The 22,131-nt window shown below is 34.7% G+C and overlaps 1 protein-coding gene across 1 annotated transcript in view; it reads left to right on the forward strand.

Annotated features, from left to right (window-relative positions):
• Positions 1 to 3,115: 3,115 nt before the first annotated feature.
• The window catches only part of LOC123688934 (mesotocin receptor-like), a 105,552-nt gene continuing 86,536 nt past the window's right edge, over positions 3,116 to 22,131 (forward strand). Inside the window, exon 1 of the mRNA XM_045627690.1 lies at positions 3,116 to 3,188. The gene's annotated coding sequence lies outside the window, so the exon portion shown is untranslated. The remainder of the gene's footprint in view (positions 3,189 to 22,131) is intronic.

Below are 22,131 nucleotides of genomic sequence, written 5' to 3' on the forward strand. Positions count from 1 at the left end.
GCGTCGATTTTTGAAATTATTATATTATATCCCTCAACATTGTTATTTCACAGTAGAAGCAATAGAAAGAGTCAAAATTATGAGTTGATCGAAGGACAGATATTAATGAAAATTAAGAAATCCAAGCAAAATATTAAGGAATTGTTGCTATAATCATTTTCACTGAAAAGACAGAGTAACAAAACCTACACAAAACGTTTTACAATCTTATAGGCTCTAAGGTTTCTGAAGATCTCCGGATGGTCAGGATATGGCACAATGTTTTTAAAAGTGATATACTTATGATTTTTCAGAGTATTTTCTCAGATTGGCCATATCGAGTCCATGTTCATAATATACGACATCTTATTATACAAACAACCGCATTTTGCCTTCCACATGTGTTCATAACTGCAAAGTCCCAATTCTTCAAATTTCCCTTTTTAATATATTCAATGGACTAGTTTTCATTTTTTTGTTAAGGATTAATTCTAAAAATTTAAGTAAAATGAAACAGAAATGTGGAAGAATCTCTCTAGAAATTTCTAGAAATGAAAAAGTTATGGGACTTTGAAGTTGCACTTGGAAAAATAATTTCATAGTCTAGTGTGTGACGTCACGCCACTTACACGAGGCGACTGGTATTCGCAGAGTTTTTACGAATTCATTGGTGTACAATCACTTGTGCCGTTCGTGTCGTGTTTTGTTCGTTACACGATGGCTGAAAAAAAAATCCTACAAATATTGTATTCTGCCTATGTGTGCAAGCACGACAATTAAAAACCCCAATAAATTGTTTTTTCATGTACCAAATGACATGAATCAGAGGACTTAATTGGACCTAAAACTACTTCATATGTGTGTGAAGATCATTTTGATGTAAGTACCTATCAGTACTAGCTGTCTATTTCTGATAATAAAAATACTAAGGTGTAAGTTGGTTTGAAATAAGTTATTCAGTAAAAATAACTTTGTCCTTTCACGAAGCCTTTTTCCATTATGGTGACATAAAAACAAAACTCGAGTTAAAACTACAATGTACAACTACAAACGGCGCGAAAGCCTTGGCGCGGCTAAGTAAACGTAATTTATGGTGTAGTGATCACAGGCAAGTGGCGTGACGTCACAGACGAGTCGGAGACCAAAGACGTTCCGCGCTAAAATACGTAAATTTATATAATCTATTTCTCAGTCATTTATTGATGAATTTTCAAAATTTTTTCGCTGATTTATCTGTTTTGCTCTATATTTTAATTCTATCGTGTCAAATATAGTATTATCAACATCACTAAACTAGTCCATTGACGCAAAAGTATACTATTGATGGAAATAAAAAATTTTCATTTCTTGAAAATTGTATGTTGCGGTCATATGAACAGTTTCTTCACAACATCGCTTTGAGAGAAAGGGGTACACGTAGGTATGTTCGAAATATATATGCACTGGAATTATTTATGAAATCGATATTTTCTGTGTAAAAATTTTAGTACCAGACAAATTCAAATAATGAGTAATGTGCATGTGCATTCTATCACTATAATCAATCAATTCAATGATTTTTGGTCAGTTTGATCTCTTACTTTTTTTGAGTAGTACCTTTTTTTTCTCGCTCATATGAATTTGAACTTCATTACATGGTATCATGTGTTATTCACCTAAGGATTTTTATCATTGAAAATGTATACAATGAAAGTGGAAATATTGAAGTGAAAATCGATTAATCGTATGATAATAGAGAATAAACATAGATGTGTCCTTTGTCCTTAGTTTCGGACCAATTATATCCAAACAATGGATCTTTGTTAACGTTCAGGTTCAAATAATGCTTCCCTTGTAAAGATAGATCTTGAAATGGAACAAAAACGAAATCTACCCACTCACGTTCTGGTCTCTCTGGTACCCTTTGGCTATAGAATTCTGAATCGATTCGTGGGGAAAAGGGGTTTTTACGAATACCTCTATCGTTATCGTCGTAGAAAATCTTTTTTTCTCTTCATTTTGCACTTTTGTGAGCTGCAGGTATATCAGTTCCAGCTTCCGTCAGGATTCGCCGATATAATCCTTTAGATTATTTCCTGGAAATAGAGAAGTTTCGTTGTACACCACCCCCTGAATCAATGTCGTATCGGATATTGCTGAAATGTGGGAGGAGGACGTCCAATTCCCTCAATATTGAAAGGACCCCTTGAAGCAGTTCAGCATACAGGGGATAAAAAGCATGTCCTAGATCATACAAATTGAAATAAAAAGTGTCGTTTGTGATACCCTTTACCATTCAACAGGATCGGTTACGTTTGGGTACATAGATGTATCTTATTACTTTGAAAATAATACCAGTTGAGAGGAATTACCACCACGTGGCATTTTTCATTGATATTTCATTTCGAATTCGTATAACTCATACAAGTTACCACTTCATATTGATCAACATAATTTCTAATAATCACTTAACTTCCATGTATAATTTAGCAATTTCAAATTAACCGAATAGTGTGGTAAAATTAGTGCAGAAACTCACTGCAGATGTGTTGAATTCGCATGTTATCATATTGCTCAGAATCATGCAGTATTTCAAACCTATTTGTTGAGATTAAACGGTATAATTTACTAGAATTACGTTGGATCGATTATGAAACGACTACAATGTAAACCCTGTGCTTGGGCATAATCTGATCTTGAAAAATTACCAGCTTGGAACAAAGTATTATTGGCGAGTTCCTGATTCCAATCTTTTTTCGGCTTATATTCCCTTAAGATTAGCACTCACGACCGTAATATCCATATGGAATTTTAAATTAAGAAGTTGTCAAGTACAATAGAATCGGAATCTGCTTTACGCATTTCTGAACATTTCTTGTGTCATATCCAGCGTTAAATTTCTTGAAGGGTATTGTTTCTCCTTCGTGTATGTAAAAAAAAATCCCTCATGTAAATACAGTGTGTTTTGAGTGTTTTCCCGGAAAAAACTGAATTTTGAAGAAATCTTGTATCGAATATTGTTGCATCATTACACCACTCTGAATATAGCCATTGATTCATTAATTAGAATAAAATTCAAATAAGAAGCTTCTAAGAAAGAACATTGTAAAAATATTTCTGAAGATATATTCTTTATATTTACTTCCAGATCTTGCTGAGACAATATGTATTGGCATTAAGGCATAGACCACTACATCTTCATATCCTACATCTTCAGACTTTTCGAGAGGGTAAGTGGAAGTATCAAAATAATGAATATAAAAGTTATCCCTGAAAGAAATATATTGTGCAGAGAACTCATTTTTATAATTACTCAGAACCTGTTTCATTCCATAGTTGAATCTCATGTAAAAAACTGTTAATTGATGGTTATCATTTCAATCTACAAAACTGGACAACAGAATTGAATGTCATATGCAGTCGAATGAAATCCACATTTTCATTCCCACGTTTTTGAATTTGTAAAAAAAACATGTTCACGCTAACTGGTCATACTCGTACATTAATTGAATTTTATCATCCACTTCAAGTCTTTCTGTTCGTGTTTCTACGCAATATTTCTGTTTAAAATTATGGGACAGGGTGATTCTTCACAAGAATAGCGGAAAAGGGTTATACTTCACCTTAAGTTTGTTATTTTTACAATGTGGAATATTCAAATATTTCCCCTCATAGTCTTATAGTATACAAGTGTGGAAATTTTCACTGTAGTATTTGAATTATTTTCGAACTGAGCTAAAAAAATAATTATTTTTGTAGAGAATATAATAATATGAAAAATAAAGTTGAAAAAATTATTCCTACAGACTGAGGTAGTTGACTTCAAATTTTGACTAGACAAATTCACACTTAAGTATATTTCTTGTTATTTCACTAGTGTTGGTTATCTAACCAATTCTCATTCATGAAATCATGACTGGACACCCCTTCGTAATTTTGAAAATATTGGATACAAAATGGTTTAATATATACTGGTTTTTCTTCGATAAAACCACATCATTTTTTATTGAAATTTTGTAACCACAATAATTACTAAATGGACCATAGCTATCATAATTGACACTGTATTTGAATCAATTTGTACCATTTCAGTCTTCACATGACAAGCGCTCAACGAGCGTTTTGACAACGTTTACAAGTACATGAATTTTCTTCGAAGCGTACACATGCCAACGCGCGCTTTTATGGAGCGCGCGTTGAGCGCTGTTCCAGCGCTTGATCGTAGTAAGTACGCGTTGGCTCGCACTTTGAGATCATAGGTTTCTAATGTAACCGTTCAGATGAGCGCGCTTGCACGAGCTGATAGATGCCAGAGACGTATTTACGTATTTTCGTTCGATCCGTTCGGTCATAAATATTTCGAAATGGAATTATTCAGAGATGAAATTGAGAATTGTCCTGTGATATGCGACATGACAAGTAGTGTATATTCACATAGAACTCAAGGAGTAGTATTCAGAGTATCCGTTGGAGGAATTATTGATTTTCTATAGACATCGGGATATTTCAGCAACGTTTTTATTCAAATTATCATTTGTCTAATGGGAAAAATTCGTATCTCCGGAAATACTCGTCGGAGCATAACCATATTTAGCATGTAGATTAGTATAAGCGATGGTATAAACTGTGGAATAATTATTGACTTCCTTTGGTATCCAGGGGTAGTTTTTTCAACCCTTAATCTTCGAAAATTCGTATCTCCGGAAGTACGCGTCGGAGCATAACCATATTTGGAATGTAGATTTCTTTTAGCGATGTGAATAAACTGTGAAAAAAATCATTGACTTCCCTAGGAATCCAGGGGTAGTTTTTTCAACCCTTAATCTTCGAAAATTCGTATCTCCGGAAGTAGGTACGCTTCGGAGCATAACCATATTTGGAATGTAGATTTCTTTTAGCGATGAGAATAAACTGTGAAAAAAATCATTGACTTCCCTAGGAATCCAGGGGTTTTTTCCACCACCTTATAGGTTTTAATTCAGTAGTTGAACACTACGATACAAAGAAAGTCGACGAAGTTGCCAACGGATGCTGGAATTTCTCTGTCTTGAAAGATATGCTACTATGTAACTAGAAAAAATTACTCTAGTTCTATTTTCATAAAATGAATGTTTTGTTACTGAAATACATGTTTTCAATTGCTTTTCAAATAAGGCTCAGTAAAAAGCCAGTTCTTCAGTTTTAATTGATGAATAATAGAAACTATTCGATCTATAATTACCTATCAAAACTCAAAAAAGTTTAATTTTCATCTATATCTGATACTGAATCAAGAGTCAAACCAAAATGTAGAATTCAAACTGAATACGGTTGCGGCAACGCGCGTTCAGCGCTTGGCAAGCGCGTACCATGTGAACGGTATCCAATTATCCAGAGCTCATTCAACGCGCGTTGAGCGCTTGTCATGTGAACGTGCTCTTATTCATACTTAGTGGACTGAATTCAATCGAGTAATTCAAAAATAATGCATTCTCTTTTATTCCAATATCTATTCATAGATTTACCTACAGAACATCTTCTGCTGGAAATGTATTCTACCCTTTATCCCAGAACAAACCTCATCGTTCAAATTCAACAAAAGAATGAGCAGACTGTTCAAATATCCAACAAAGAGACCACATTTCTGTAACAATTCAAACGTTAATAACCAGGTCTTCAAGTTCAAGATTACTCGGCCTCCTGTATACATTCTAGTATTCTGTGTATTCAGTTCCTACTTGGTTGCCTTGACAAGACTTAATTCTGTTTGTATATTGGATTCATTCAGGTCATTGCGTTTTCGGTTGATTTGAGAAATCTTCTGCCTCATGTAATTGGTTTGAGAATACCCTGAAATTGGGTTCTTCTTGTTTTTACGAATATTCCTGAGTTCCCTAATCCAGATCAAAAATTGTAAGTAACATCGAACGGAAGTATACGAACGTAATTATTGGTGAATTTAATGATGTTGTTTTGGGTATGCCAAGAACATATATAATTGGTATCAGGAACTTGAAGAAATCGAATTGGAATAAAAATTTGATGTAGAGGAATGTCAGCGTGAGTTCGAAATTCGTTTTTAGCTTGATGGTGTGTTGTTGAGTTGATGGGATCAAAATGAAAATTTAAATTCAACACCTGAGGAAATATGGTAATTAATAGAAGTATCATTGACTTAGTTACTACCAATTAATCAAGAGTAAAAAATAAATATTAATTAGTTGAGAAATAATTAAATCGAAATGTGAACTATAAGTGTTTGCATCATTAAATATCAATAATGATTGAGATGAAAAATCGTTCGAAATTTACACATATTATTGTGATGAGATGAAAAATATAGAACCATAACAATCAGAAGATTAATTGCTTCAACTTGGATTTTTGACGGCTGCAGCAATATTATTATTGAAACATGCTCAGGTTGAAATATTACAGTCGCATCTTTATTAGTTTTCACAAGAAAATAGTAATTTACGTAACAAGTCCGGAAAATAGGGTTTTTTTGGACGAATAGACAGAATTCCAGGACGAGCGTAAGCGAGTCCTGGAAGTCTGTGAGTCCAAAAAAACATTTTCGGGCGTGTTGCGTACAATATTTTTTCGGCAACCATGTAAAATAACACTATCGCTATGCTGCTTTCCATATTTTATTGCGATTGCGATAAAAAAACATGCAAATTTTTGAAGTGAGCACTTCCCGGACGGTTGCCGAAAAAAAAGTTTTTTGGTATGTCACAGGATTATAAAAGCTGACCTAACCAGATATTTCGAATTGAAGCGTATTGAGTTTAGCAAGACTCGAGTTCGAAAACGAAAGAATTATTAACTCATAAGAAATTTTGAAATATGCCCTATAGAAATTTTGGCTTGCTTTATTTCAACTAAGGTGATGTTTGTTTGTCGTATGTGGGTATAAAACTTAAGACAAATACAAAGATCGCCTGGAATGAAAATATTGAGATGAAAGTATTCTAAAAATTCATTTAAAAAATAATAAAAATATCAATAAAACTGAAATTACAATAAGAACAACTTTTTCAAAATGTCTTTATGGGAGTAAAAGACCAATTATCTGGTGTTTTATATTTTCCTATGACTCCATCAGAAATAAATACAGTCCGTGAACCAGGATTTTCAAAGAAAAAAATACATTCCTCGAAGTTTTGATAACTATTTGAACGAGAAGAAAAATGTATCTGAATCAATCAATATTTCCTTGAGGAATATCACACTCAACTGAGCTGTCATAAAATCCCGTATTGAAAATTTTTACTGGTATTTTTTTAATTATGGACTATGTTGACTTTTTCGTTTCCTTCGCAGATAACAGACACACATAGATATAAAAAGTATGATCGAAATATTTATCGGATTGAAAAAAAGGAGTAGGTGCTCAATTCCCTGAAAATAATTTTTGTATCGAATTCTCGGCCAAAAATAAATCTTTGACTCATATTCAAGAGCTTTTTGCATCTCAGTCAAGCCAACATGTGGACGGTACCTTTATCAAAATAAAAATTGTTGGAATAATTATTCAATAGAACACTTTCAATTTGAGTAGTTTATACATAAAGGGTGTTTTTTATAGAGCTATAGAACTTTAAATTGCAATAAAACCACATATGGATTATTCGATTGACATGAATTTTATTTATCCGAAAGATAATCTAGTGGCATTGCATTTTAAATATGATTTCTGGCATATGACCGCCACGGCTCGCTCGGATGTAGTCCCATCTGGACGTCCAATTTTCGATGACTTTTTCCAACATTTGTGGTCGTATATCGGCAATAACACGGCGAATGTTGTCTTCCAAATGGTCAAGGGTTTGTGGCTTATCCACATAGACCAATGACATTACATAGCCCCACAGAAAGTAGTCTAGCGGTGTTAAATCACAAGATCTTGGAGGCCAATTCACAGGTCCAAAACGTGAAATTAAGCGGTCACCAAACGTGTCTTCCAATAAATCAATTGTGGCACGAGCTGTGTGATATGTTGCGCCGTCTTGTTGAAACCACAGCTCCTGGACATCATGATTGTTCGATTCAGGAATGAAAAAGCTAGTAATCATGGCTCTATACCGATCACCATTGACTGTAACGTTCTGGCCATCATCGTTTTGAAGACGTACGGACGAATGATTCCACCAGCCCATAAAGCGCACCAAACAGTCAGTTTTTCTGGATGAAACGGTGTTTCGACATACACTTGAGGATTAATTTCACTCCAAATACGGCAGTTTTGTTTGTTGACGTAGCCATTCAACCAGAAGTGCGCTTCATCGCTAAAGGACGTAGTGCGCGATACGTATTCCGCAAAGAACCATTATTTTCGAAATGGAATTTCACTATTTGCAAGCAATGTTCAAGCGTGAGTCTATTCATGATGAATTGCCAAACCAAACTGAGAGTAAATCAGTTAACAGCTGTTGAATCGGTCACCATCTTGAACAGAAATGCCAACTTAAAGTTATATACCTCGAAAAAAAACAACCGATAGTACCTTCATCAAAATGGGAATTATTCGAAGAAATACTCAATAGAACACTTGAGACATTTTTTTGCGAATTCAGTCAATAAGTTTACATTTCTGAAGATGACAACATGGTTGTCGATACTTTAGTTGAATGCTTTTAAAGATTATGTGAATAAGAGTGTGGTTGGTACAACTTCCTCCCAATGATACTATTGACGAATTAAATGTAAATATCACTGTCTTAGTATTACAAGAAAACGAAAAAAAATGTCTTGATATAGTCGGGCATGTCATTAATGAATATAATGAATGAAAGAGGTCCTAAGACAGAGCCCTGAAGCACACCTCATTTCATAGAATACCTAGCGGAGTTATGTTGTTGAATCCGAGAGATTAACAATCGATTAGTTATAAAGCTTTGATTCATTCAGAGAAAACACTTCTGAAACCTTACAATTTATCAACTTCTCTTCATAAGGAAAAGAGCAGCGTTTAGCTACGTTCATCGCTTGGATTTTTTTTATCTGGGTCAATTGCAAAAATCCGCTTGTCTGGTAATTCCGCAAATGTATCTCCCACAACCTGGCTACAACCACCGAAATGTCGTCAGTCGGAGTATTTCACGCATTGGAGGTTGTTAACAGGCCAGGCACAAGTAGTAAAAGCGGATGTGGAATTGAACGTAATAAGATCCCGGCAGATGAGCATTGACCTAGCGAACGTGCTCTCTTCATGTAGTTTTTTGCAACCATTTGCAAATTGAATTCCGTCGTTTTCATAAGAGAGATGGAATGCGAGCCGGTTTTTTTTTGTATACGGTGATGACTGAAATATTGAAAAAGAAGATGAAATATATTAGGTATACGCTTGGAATTTTTCTGCGAAATATCTCACTCCGTGGATTTTCGGCTAGACTGAAAAAAAAATTCAACACTGAAACGTTTTTTTCGTCACTTATCATGTTTTTCATTCTTCTATCATACTCCGATTTGTTATACACTGTGTCCATAAAGTATGGAACAAATTTATTTTCAGCTAAACACACCTTTTCAAGAAATAATCCTGAAACACGTCGATTTGTTATTCTTATTTACCGTATTTTAAAATAATAATCTACTATACAGGGTGAATTACTTTCGAGTAATGACGTCACCGTCATTTTTTTCTGAATCAAACAACTCCATTTTGTTTCAATTTTTGGATTACTCTAGCTGAGCTGATTCCAAAAATGTATCACATCTTGATTCCAATTGGTACAGGGTGGACAGAATTACAATAGTCTTGTGTGTGCTCATAAAGTGACGCGTAACATTCTTTATCAGTTGAATTAACTATATTATCAAAAATACTCATTGTCTAGCGGCAACAAACAAATGATGACATTTCACAAAAAACTAGTCGACTATGTTTTTGTAAATTGATAAGGAATAATTTATTTCATATTCTGTCTCCTAGACCACAAGTACCAAACATGTTTGGGAACAGCTCATTTCTATTAATCTAAAATGTAACAAACTACAGGGTGTTACATTCAAATCAATTACCGCTAGACAATAAGTATTTTTGATAATATTGTTAATTTAACTAATAAAGAATGTTACGCGTTACTTTATGAGCACACACAAAACTATTGTATTTTTATCCACCCTGTACCAATTGGAATCAACATGTGATACATTTTTGGAATCAACTCTGCTAAAGTAATCGAAAAATTGAGACAAAATGGGGGTGTTTCATTAAAAAAAAATGACGGTGACGTCATTACTCGAAAGTAATTCACCGTGTATATTAGATTAATATTTTAAAATACAGTAAATCAAAATAAAAAATCGACGTGTTGCAAGATTATTTCTTAAAATGATCTGTTTAGCTAAAAATAAATTTGTTCCATATTTTACGGACACAGTGTATATACCGAGGGATTATTTTAAGTGGAATCAGTGAAAAATCTCGAAAAAGAAACAAGATCTTGGGTAGAGTTATGCGGTACTGATGATCCCTAATAAGGGCGAAAGCGGTATCGCTATTCTCCCTCGATGACATGCATTCTCCTTGGGTTACTTTTGATTATGATTCCTACGTAATAGCGTGGAGATCTTCTGTCTGATAATGGTTATGTTGATGGCATTATGCTGATACATTAACCAGATAGATAAATCTATATAGTATGATATTATTACACCATTGGAAATTGTTTTTCTTTTAATATGCAAGTTTATTCAGCTGTTTTCCGCTGATTTGAAATTGAACTTACGTAAACTAAATATTGGCTATTTATCAAATTGGTTTCCGTCACCCTAATGACCTGTCAAGATTATTGTTGTAAAATTTCTTAGAGTAGCTTTCAGAATTTTCCTTCGAAGTGGTTCAAAGTTCGGTCATACCAAACATTGAAGAAAATGGTCGTTCTGCAAGATTATAATTAATTATTCATGTTCCAAAAAAAAGCAACATTGCACAGGTGTCGCCTAACACGGTTTTCGATTTATCGACTTGCAGTTTGAGCCATACCATATGATTACAGTGACGGTTCACCATTACTATAACTGGTGTCAGGAATTTTTCCTAAAGTCAAGAGTATCAATTACCAGTACCCCAAATGTGCGATAAATCATTGGCTTAATGTTTCGAGATCGATTTTCGTGCTGAAATACTAGGAATTTTCCACAATTGGTACCGAACATGCCAATTATTTGATGCTGTTATTGGAACGTACCAAAAGTGAGGAGTCAATTGAAAATCGATTGATGTGAATAGATTCGAAGAAATTGACGTTCTTTATTTCGTGGAATTGTATGGAATTAATTATATAAGTCGATGGTTTGAAATTTTTATACAGGCTGTTCCAGACTTGGTGGTCAATAATTTAAAATCGCATTGTAGATACCATTTTCGAGAATAACGAATTCGGGGAACTATCGCAATCAAGAAATGAAAGTGAATTGTAAAATTTCGGAAAAAGCAAACTAGGCAGTAGAAAACTTATTTCCAAAAGGGTTGCCAAACTTCCAAGACGAAGAATATCAAACTTTTGTAAAGTGGATGGCAGAAAACTGTGCTGCTCAGTGCTTGATGACAGTCGCTTCCATTTTTCCTTTTCACAAAGAAAAATATGTGGAACTGACACAAGTCCTCGACGCTTGAAAAAAGTTTTTTTATAACATTAAATCCCTACTGCTGTGCCCATAACCTTTAGTGGAAGATTTTTATAGCAATAATAGTAGCAATTTAATGAACAAAAAAATGTTTATTACATAACATGAGAAGTAAGAAGCAGGGTTGGCGTTAGGAGTGAAACAGTGAAGCTAATGTTTCAGGCGCCTCTTTTCGATGGGCGGCAATTTAGCCCAGTTTGTGGCCGCCCTTTCATATTTCTGAAAAAATATAGTCTTGATTCTTAAAAACATCACGAGGGTGGTCCGCTTTGCTGCGTTTATCAACATTCCCTGCAATGAAAATCTCCAAACCGTCTTCACTAAACCGCCGGTTCAATGAATAACACATGGTAAGAAGCATATTTCGCACGACTAGAAAGTTAATTCTAGTAATTTTAGGAGTGCGTAATTGTATTACTACTCGAGTTGTGTGCTATACTTTTTTACGACAGCAATATTTCCTATGAAGACATAGGCAAATCTATATGAGGATATTGAATCAGTTAGATTCAAACCTTTTGGCAAAACCATCGGATGTTATGCCATTCATCTTCGATTTTGAAAGGCCCTCTGAAACGTTCATAACTGATCGTCCTAGTGCAATAAGTTCCGTGAATCGTTTAGACGAAAAGTCATCCATATGGTTCACCGATGGATCAAAATCAAAGAGAGGTACTGGCATTGGGTTATATGGACATAAACTGAAGATCTCTAAAGCCCTGTGAAGTGAGCCCTTAATTTTACAGACCGAGGTACTGGCTGTTTACGTATGCGCTCAGTAGTGTCTTAAAATGAACCTCAAGGTAACGCATGTCTACATCACCACGGACAGCTAGACCACGCTGAGATCCCTGGTATCGTACTGCCAGGAGTCTCTGTTGACCTGGGAGAGCCTTAACACCATTAGGTAACTGCCAGAGGCAATAAAATGACTCTACTATGAGTACCAAGGCACTGTGGTGTTGAAGGATATAAAAAGCCGCTCAATACCTGCTGAACCTGAGTCTTTCTGTGGGCTAGGAACAGACCAATATGAGGCAGCGGTCCAGCAATGGAAGGTGAATAACAGAATAACTCTCTGGACAAACACTCTTGGTCAAGAAATTCGTGAAGATTTTACCTACCTACGTCAAAAAAGCTCTTGAAGCTGTCACGAGCCGATCTTCGGGTGATGATGAGACTGCTGACGGGGCACTATCGGTACAAACATCATTTGTACCGCATGGGAAAGTCAGCAGATGAGATTTGCAGGCTCCGTGGATCAGAAGCAGAAACAGCTGATCACAAGCTATGCAAGTGTCCAGAACTGGCTGGCCTAAGAAACATATTTATGGGGAAGCTGGTCCTGGATACCCGAGAGGTAACGACCAAGGCCCCTAGGGAGGTCGTTAGTTTTATCAAGGCCATTGACGAACTCCTTGGGTACCCATTAATGTGTAGAGTAGAGAACAAAAGATCTACATGGTCGCAGTTGCCGGAAGGCTTACCGAGCCATAACGACCCCATTTCAAATAATGATAGTAATAGGCAAATCCAAAAATTGGTGTGAAATTGAAGATAATTAAGAAACTTCAAAATGTTATCGGCTACGCAGGCTGTTATCGATTCGTTTCCGTGGCAACTATTAAATGATTTATCTTATTGGTTATTCGCCGTACGATTTACTTTCCTGTTGCTACCGTATTGGTTGTTGATCGAGCTTTCTGTTTACTGCAAAGTTTCACGTTGCAGTTACATAGTTGGCGAGATGTACAAATTTCGTCACTTTCTCTAGGGGAGTGAAAGAAGCATATTACGCACGACTAAAAAAGGCTACGTACGAGCCGCGAAGCGGCGAGTTTTTAATTCTAGAAGTGCGTTATTGTCTTACAACTCAAGTTGTGTACTATACTTTTTCTGCGACCACATTAATTTCCATATATACTTAGGCAGATACAAAAAATGCCATGGAAACTAATAACAGCCCGCGTAGCCGATAACCTTTTGACGTTTCGTAATTGTGTCGCGATTTGCACCAGTTTTTTTATTTACATGAGTTTTTATCGAAATGAATGCGGTCGTAGAAAAAGTATTGTACACAACTCGAGTTGTAAGACAATAACGCACTTCTAGAACTAACTTTTTCTAGTCGTGCGTAATGCTTCTTGCAACTCTTGTTGTAATACACTAATTATTACCTCAACATTTTTGATTTTTCAAAGAATATATCTTGAGAAAATTACGAAACCATTCACAATCTAGTATAGCAATTGGCATAGTTGAAACAATCAACTGCCATGCAGTAGAGGCTTTCTCTTCTACACCCCTTCTTTCAGACTCCAATTCTGAATATTCATAAAGGGTGTTTTGTTTAGAGCTATAAAACTTCAAATTGCAATGAAACAACGATGGATTATTCGATTGACATGAATTTTATTTATCCGCAAGATAATCTTGTGCCATTACATTTTAAATATGATTTCTGACATATGACCGCCACGGCTGGCTCGGATGTAGTCCAATCTGGACGTCCAATTTTCGATGACTTTTTACAACATTTGTGGCCGTATATCGGTAATAACACGGCGAATGTTGTCTTCCAAATGGTCAAGGGTTTGTGGCTTATCCGCATAGACCAATGACTTCACATAGCCCCACAGAAAGTAGTCTAGCGGTGTTAAATCACAAGATCTTGGAGGCCAATTCTCAGGTCCCAAACGTGGAATTAGGCGGTCACCAAACGTGTCTTTCAATAAATCGATTGTGGCACGAGCTGTGTGACATGATGCGCCGTCTTGTTGGACCCACAGCTCTTGGACATCATGGTTGTTCAATTCAGGAATGAAAAAGTTAGTCATCATGGCTCTATACCGATCACCATCGACTGTAACGTTCTGGCCAACAGCCCGTTTTTCTGGATGTAACGGTGTTTCGACATACACTTGAGGATCAGCTTCACTCCAAATGCGGCAGTTTTGTTTGTTGACGTAGCTATCCAACCAGAAGTGCGCTTCATCGCTAAACAAAATAAAATGGATGTAGTTCGTGATACATATTCCGCACAGAACCATTATTTTCGAAATAAAATTGCACTTTTTGCAAGCGTTGTTCATGCGTGAGTCTATTCATGATGAATTGCCAAACCAAACTGAGAATAAATCACTTAACAGCTGTTAAATCGGTCCACATCTTGAACAGTAATGCCAACTTAAAGTTATATACCTCGAAAAATAACACCCGCTACGATATAAATTCAATAAAAGTACAGAACTTTCAAATTAACATTTTACTTTATGTGTAATCGACTAGAACCTTCAAAAACAAATTGAATTAAATTTTTCTCCCAAATCATGTTTCATCTATTAGTTTATGAACAACCACCATAATGAATATGCAAAACCAAATCATAATGAAATAGCTTCATCCGAGATGAATAGAGAGCCAATTATACATAATGCTGTGAAAGCGAGTACCGAATTTGTGGTTGGGTCAATGGTTCTAAACTATCCATAAATCTGTATTTCTGCATGCACCGGCATAACCGTTGAATTAAATTTGCATTTTTATCAATTTTCGTTTTCCAATTTCCAAATGGAATAGTTGATTGGTATTCGGCCCTGAATAGAACTCGAAAACTGGAATTCGTTCGATGAAATATGTAAGTGCCACATTAATCTGGGGAAACCACGCTAGAGTCTGGTCATTTTTGGGTCAATGGAATCATTATGGATTAGTCATCTCTTGAATTTGATGGAAATTTTTGAAGATTTAGAGTTATATTCTATCTGTCATGAATTTCAATGTCAAATGTCATGAATGTCAATGTCAAACAACTCACTTTTTGTCACATATGAAGTTTCCAACTTTGAGTTGCAATTTGTTAATTGTTGAATTGAAAGCAATTTATTTAGAGATCAAGTAACGGGTGTTTTTTTCGAGGTATATAACTTTAAGTTGGCATTACTGTTCAAGATTGCGACCGATTCAACAGCTGTCAAGTGATTTATTCACATTTTTTGGTTTGGCAATTCATCATGAATAGACTCACGCCTGAACAACGCTTGCAAATAGTGCAATTTTATTTCGAAAATAATGGTTCTGTGCGGAATACGTATCGTGCAATACGTCGATTTCATTTTGTTTAGCGATGAAGCGCACTTCTGGTTGAATGGCTACGTCAACAAACAAAACTGTCGCATTTAGAGTGAAGCTAATCCTCAAGTGTATGTCGATACACCGTGACATCCAGAAAATCTGAGCCATGATTACTAACTTTTTCTTTCCTGAATTGAACAAACATGTTGTAAAGGAGCTGTGGTTCCAACAAGACGGCGCAACATGTCACACAGCTCGTGCCACAATCGATTTATTGAAAGACACGTTTGGTGACCGCCTAATTTCACGTTTTGGACCTGTGAATTGGCCTCCAAGATCTTGTGATTTAACACCGCTAGACTACTTTCTGTGGGGCTATGTAAAGTCACTGGTCTATGCGGATAAGCCACAAACCCTTGACCATTTGGAAGACAACATTCGCCGTGTTATTGCCGACATACGGCCACAAATGTTGGAAAAAGTAATCGAAAATTGGACGTCCAGATTGGACTACATCCGAGCCAGCCGTGGCGGTCATATGCCAGAAATCATATTTAAAATGTAATGCCACAAGATTATCTTGCGGATAAATAAAATTCATGTCAATCGAATAATCCATCGTTGTTTTATTGCAATTTAAAATTCTGTAGCCCTAAAAAAAACACCCTTTACGTTTCCTAGTAGACTAAAAGATCATAATCAATAACAGTCAATTCTCATATTGAAAAAAATTATAATAGAAACCCAATTCAACCTTAATCGTATTGAAAGCAAAGAGAAATATATGCAAATGATGCACTGTACCCTGACAACATACAATAATAAATGTCTCCAAATAGGTATTTAAATGAATTCATCGCTGTGTAATGAATGTCAACTTTATCAATGGAATTATGTTCATTTGAATACGCGATATAGCTATCTACCATTATGAGTGCAACGTTGATAGCCAGTAGCAATTAAATCGATTAGTGTTGATTGATGGAAAGTCAATTAGTTTAGAACACTTCTTCGAATGCAGAATCAGAAGGACGAAATTTTATTGGAGGATTTACTGAGACTTAAACGAAGATGTTGAACCTGTTTAGAGTCCCTGTTTATTGTAGGGACAACATTGTCGACACTCTCAATTATATTATTTTTCTGGTTTCTTGGTATTTATATTACACGGTTATAACATTACATAATGGGTTGTATAGTCTGTATGAAAATGAAAAATGGTAGAAGCTCCTTCAAAGTTCTTATCTCGGTTGAAATTATTTTCTTGCATCTAAATCCAACGTGAAATTTGAAAGGAAAATTTTATGCTTCGTTTCTAAAATGTCAGCAGTCTCAGGTATGTTTGTTATATTATTTCTTGAAACACTATTATCTCCCGAATTAATCTAAGTTGGGCATGCATAACAAGCATCAGAGAGAAAAGTGTATTGACTGCCATCGACCTGAGGCCCTTCAGCCTGAACAAGCATCATTTATTCAAAATAGCTGAAATGACTACAGGACTACTCACCTCAGCCAAATTTCATCAAAATCAGATATATTAGAGTTTCGTGAATTTCCAATTTACAAATGTGCAATGAGTAGGTACTGTATTTACGAAAAGGTTCACTTATGTATCAATCTGAATACGGAATATCATCGAAATTGAACTGAAATTTTGTGGTCCCTGAAATTTCACGTTTTTTTTATATTATGCAAATCTCACCGTAATTGTGAAGAGCTTGCATTTCTATGGTGGTATTTACAGTTTAATCCGAACATTCATACGAAATTTCGTCAACATCCTCTCAACAGAAAAGATGAAATTTCACGACAAAATGTTCAAATCAAATTTCATCAAAATTTAGAATTTGAAGACTATTATAGGGACTTAGGGGAATAAAGACAAACATGAAACATGGTATTTTTTAGAATTGACTGAATTTTCAAAGCTTATATGCCTTCAGTAGACAAGAAACATATATATGCATATCCGTCGAAAACTTACACTCAAAATTGTAGAATTGAAACTAGGAAAACTATAGAATGCTAGTAATAAGTGGCTTGCTACAATTTTTACAAGTACAATAGCATTTGATTATAAACACATGAAATGTGATCACCTATACAGATGCTGATCCTGCTCAATGATGCATAGCACCAGCAAAAACTTATTTTGTTTTCAATGACATAGCTGTCTGCGTTTTTTGGATCTGAATGAATCTAAAATTGAGTCAATTATTCAGTTGAAAACAATGACGAAAATTTCCAGAATTATAAATTCCCATAAATTATCCACTGGATTTTTTGTGCATATGAAATTCCATTGATTCAATTTCGGCGAAATGTACAATTGTTTTGAGCACTTGACTTTTCCATCCTACAAAACCAATGGATTAACGTTATAATAGAAAATTTTCGAAGCACCCATCTCAACACTCGTTCCCTGAACATATCTAACTATCATTTTGGTATAATATCTCTTCGAAAATTCTCGCAAAAACCCTAACCAAAACAGCCGAAAGCCCCAAGAGCTAGTAATATGATGGTACAACAAAATTCTCAATCTATGCCATCATCAAATTAACCGTAAAATTCCGAGTAAAATTCCCATAAAATTCAGAATGCAATTAGATATGATAAAGGTTAGGAACCAGTTTTGTTGAAATCAACACCTCTGAAGGTGATTCCCCAGATCAATGAGGAAGATAAAATGGAGGAATTCAATTAGGAACATAGAAAACCGACATTTGATCAGATATTTCGAGTGATCTTCAGAAATATTGGCCCTTGAAATCCATTTGGCTCTGGGTCAGAAACTTTACAATTTATTCGTATGAATTTTTAAGAATGTGTTAATGATTTATGGACAAAGTATTCGTGGCATACCACCGACGTAGATGTTGTGAATTTTTTATTCGGATGGGAAAAGTTGTTCGTTCTATTTTTATAAGCTCAGATTAAATATACGTATAAATCTTACCCTTGAAAAAAATATATTCTCGTAGTAAACAAGAAAAAGCCTTGAAATAACAAGAAGGATATCTGATCAAATATTTATTTCCTCTGGCATTTCAAGTTGGGGTCTACAAAATATTTACGTAACTCAAAATAAATATTGGGGAGAATTCAAATCGAATATTTTTCGTAGAAAACAATTTTCTTTGGTTTCAACCAACGAGCATATCAAAATCTTCTGAAGAATTTAGATTTTCTATAGGTATGTCGTGCAGGTGGTTCAAAACTTGAATAATGTGGCATTTTGGCTGTCGTACTGTTACATTGATTATTTTTTGATAGCTAAAACCATAAAAGCATTATTTTTGATATTTCTGCTGTCATTTGTATGCAGTTTAGATAACATCATTTAATATTGGAACGATGCACGTTTAGAAATTGTTTTTACAAAATAAGTGCTCACTTGTGAATACTGACAAGAATTCAAGAAGAAACCAAGGAGGGCATTATTCAATAATTCGATTCACTATTCGTCGTACTGTAGACCATTTGGACGATGGCATAAGTATGGATCAGTCTATGGTCTGGATTCTTGTTAAAAAAAATCACAAATTCGTTCTGTATTTCTTGTAGTTTTTTTGTGTAATTGGTGTTCGATGTATTACTCCAAATTCTATTTGCATACAAAAATGAAGGCCTAAATGAGAATCTCATAGCATAGCTCGGTATTTACACATTAACCAGCGGTCACGCCACGTCCACTTCATTCTTAATAATAGACAATGGTTCTAGTAAAGTCTTCATTTTACATTATCTCTCAAAGTATGCTCATTTTATATGTTCATTTTTATGGAAATACCTCTACGATTACGTAAATTTTATTAGTGAGGATTCAAACGCTTGTCTCATAATTATACTCGAAAATCACCTTTTAACTTCGCTTATTTGTTTTATTCAAAATGCCAAATTGTAACTTATTAATGTTCTTAGATTTACTCGTAACAATCATTTTTGTAGAACATTGTACTCACGCATAATCAACTAAAACTCCAACACACACGAGGAAGGAATTTCGATAGCACTTTTTTCACCGACTATCGGAATAAAACTTGGCCTATGTAGTAACATAGGCCAAGTTTCATCCAATAGCGATAGTGTACCTTTCTACAGGTGAATTTTTGATATTGATTCAGTAGTTATTGATCCCATTCACAACGAACATAAACAAACATTAAGACAAAAATTACCTCTTTATAATGTCAATATAGATAAAAATGACGGTTCGACAATTTCGTGAAACATCAACATGAAAACGAGTCAATACTTCACTCATTTTTTTCAAAAAGTTCAATCGGAAATGATAAGCTAAAAATTCAAGCGGATATTCGAAAATAATATACAATTAAATCAGTTTTTATTTCCACGTGACTAAGACAAAGGACGCGTCCGACATTGAACTGAAGATCCTGATTATACCAGAAAAAAAGCGATTAAGAGTAATAAACATTGGGGCCATATAACGTTTTCTCATCCTAATCTTACAAGAACAGGCTCCCCAATCTACCTGGCTGTGTTCTCAACAAGAGCCGAACATCTCGTATATCAAATTTTAGTATCATCTTCCATGGACTGGTTTTTAAACCATCTCTTGAACCCATGCGAAAAAAAACGCATAAAAATTCGTCCTTAAAAATTCGCATAATTGGTTTAATATTCCAGAACACACCATGACATTCAAACTGTTGATATTCATAAGGAAGAATAATCAAAGTCATTTCCTCCGTCAAACTTTTCAAATCAGACAGAAGCTGATTGGTTAGAAACAATTTGGTCTATCACGTGAATCTACGAAACATATAATCTATTATTTGATGCTTGGAATGTGTATAAATGGTGGTTCTGAATTATTGCCAATATAGGTTGAAGTTGATTTATTTACTGGATAGATTGATTCGTGTGTGGTTTGGTTTTTCGTTCCTCGTTTACGATGATAGCTAAGATATTCATTTATTCATGAAAATATTGACCACGACCTCGATCAGTGTCAATCAATTCTATTCAGGATTAATCTAATGAAGTGAAATATGCATTCACGCCTTTCAATATTGATCAATTGAAAATGAAGAGATTTAAAAAAGGATGCGTCTATGAATATAATACTTATACAGGGTGTCCCGGGAAGAATGCGACAAACAGATACCATGAATGGAGGTCATCATAGAGGAGTCGTATCAAGAGGTTCCAATCGCCGGAGTGCCTTAGTTTGGGATATACAGGGTGGTAAATTTCAATGAAGAGACCAATTTCATCCTAAACAGTTTTGACCCAAAATATAATTTTCCATGATTTAGTATCCCTATACAATTCCATATAAGAAAGAAGGAGAATCAAATCTTCTAACCATGCGTTCAATCTTTCAATATGATTTTTTTTTCCTAAGGAAAATACATAATTCCAAATGAGTAAGTCATAAATAACACTGTTGGAAATATTACGTCATTCTAAATTTTATATCATGAAGCTTTCTTGGAAATTTTAACTCCTTATTTGGACTCAATTGAGTATATTGAAGCAGAAATATACATTTCGACTATCGGAAGTTTCATCAATTCAATATATCAGGTAACAATAGCCACAAAAATGTATACAATGAAGCGAACAAATGAAATTCATTTTTTTTTCGATATAGAAATTATTCAACCTTGACTTCAACTCAAGAATGTGAATATTCAAATCCTTAATTGTACTACATGAAAAAGTTCCGAGTAATATCTACTTCCATTACTTTTTTCTATGAACCTTCTCAATTTGTGGAATTCAGTGCTATCGAAGAACAATGTTGTTTATTGACGATAGGCAGAATTAACATAGGAGATGTCAACAAATAGAAATGCGACGTATTTTGAGTGGATATACAGGGTGTTCTGATTTGTTTCCGACAAACTGAAATAGGTGATAGATCACATCATTTTAAGCAAAAAAGTTCCTATGAACATGGGTCCGGAAATGCTTCGTTTCCGAGATACATGGTGTTAAAGTTGAAAAAATCATTCGCGTTTTCTTTAATATGTTTTGACTGCTTCGAAATCCTTTCATGAAATTATTCCTATTCAAATATTAAATTTAAATTCATTTTGAAAATTTCTAAGGCGAAATGCATGCGGATTTTCTATTGCCCACTAATAAGTAGAAGTGGTATGCTATGTAGATAATTGTTGTTTTTAAGTGTTCTGAATATTCTGTTTCCTGAAATATTGCGTTGTTGGGATGCTTTACGAATACTGAGTTTTTATTTTCTTCGAAGGTCTATAAAATTCTATTTCTCTGTAGATGATTTCTTCTTTGTATGCTTCGTTCGGGCCTTTGGTAACCAATACCATTTTCCTGTATTTGTTGATAAGCTATTAACTTAGTTAACTATAATTATAATTAATGACATCTGAACCTAACACACTTTAAATCTGTCATTGTGTATAGCCATTTTAAATCTATTGCCGCAACAATTGTTGAATGTAAAACAATCAATCATTCGAAAATGTCATTTGT

Source organism: Harmonia axyridis, chromosome 1 (assembly GCF_914767665.1).
Source record: "Harmonia axyridis chromosome 1, icHarAxyr1.1, whole genome shotgun sequence".
In the NCBI taxonomy this organism is placed as follows: domain Eukaryota; kingdom Metazoa; phylum Arthropoda; class Insecta; order Coleoptera; family Coccinellidae; genus Harmonia; species Harmonia axyridis.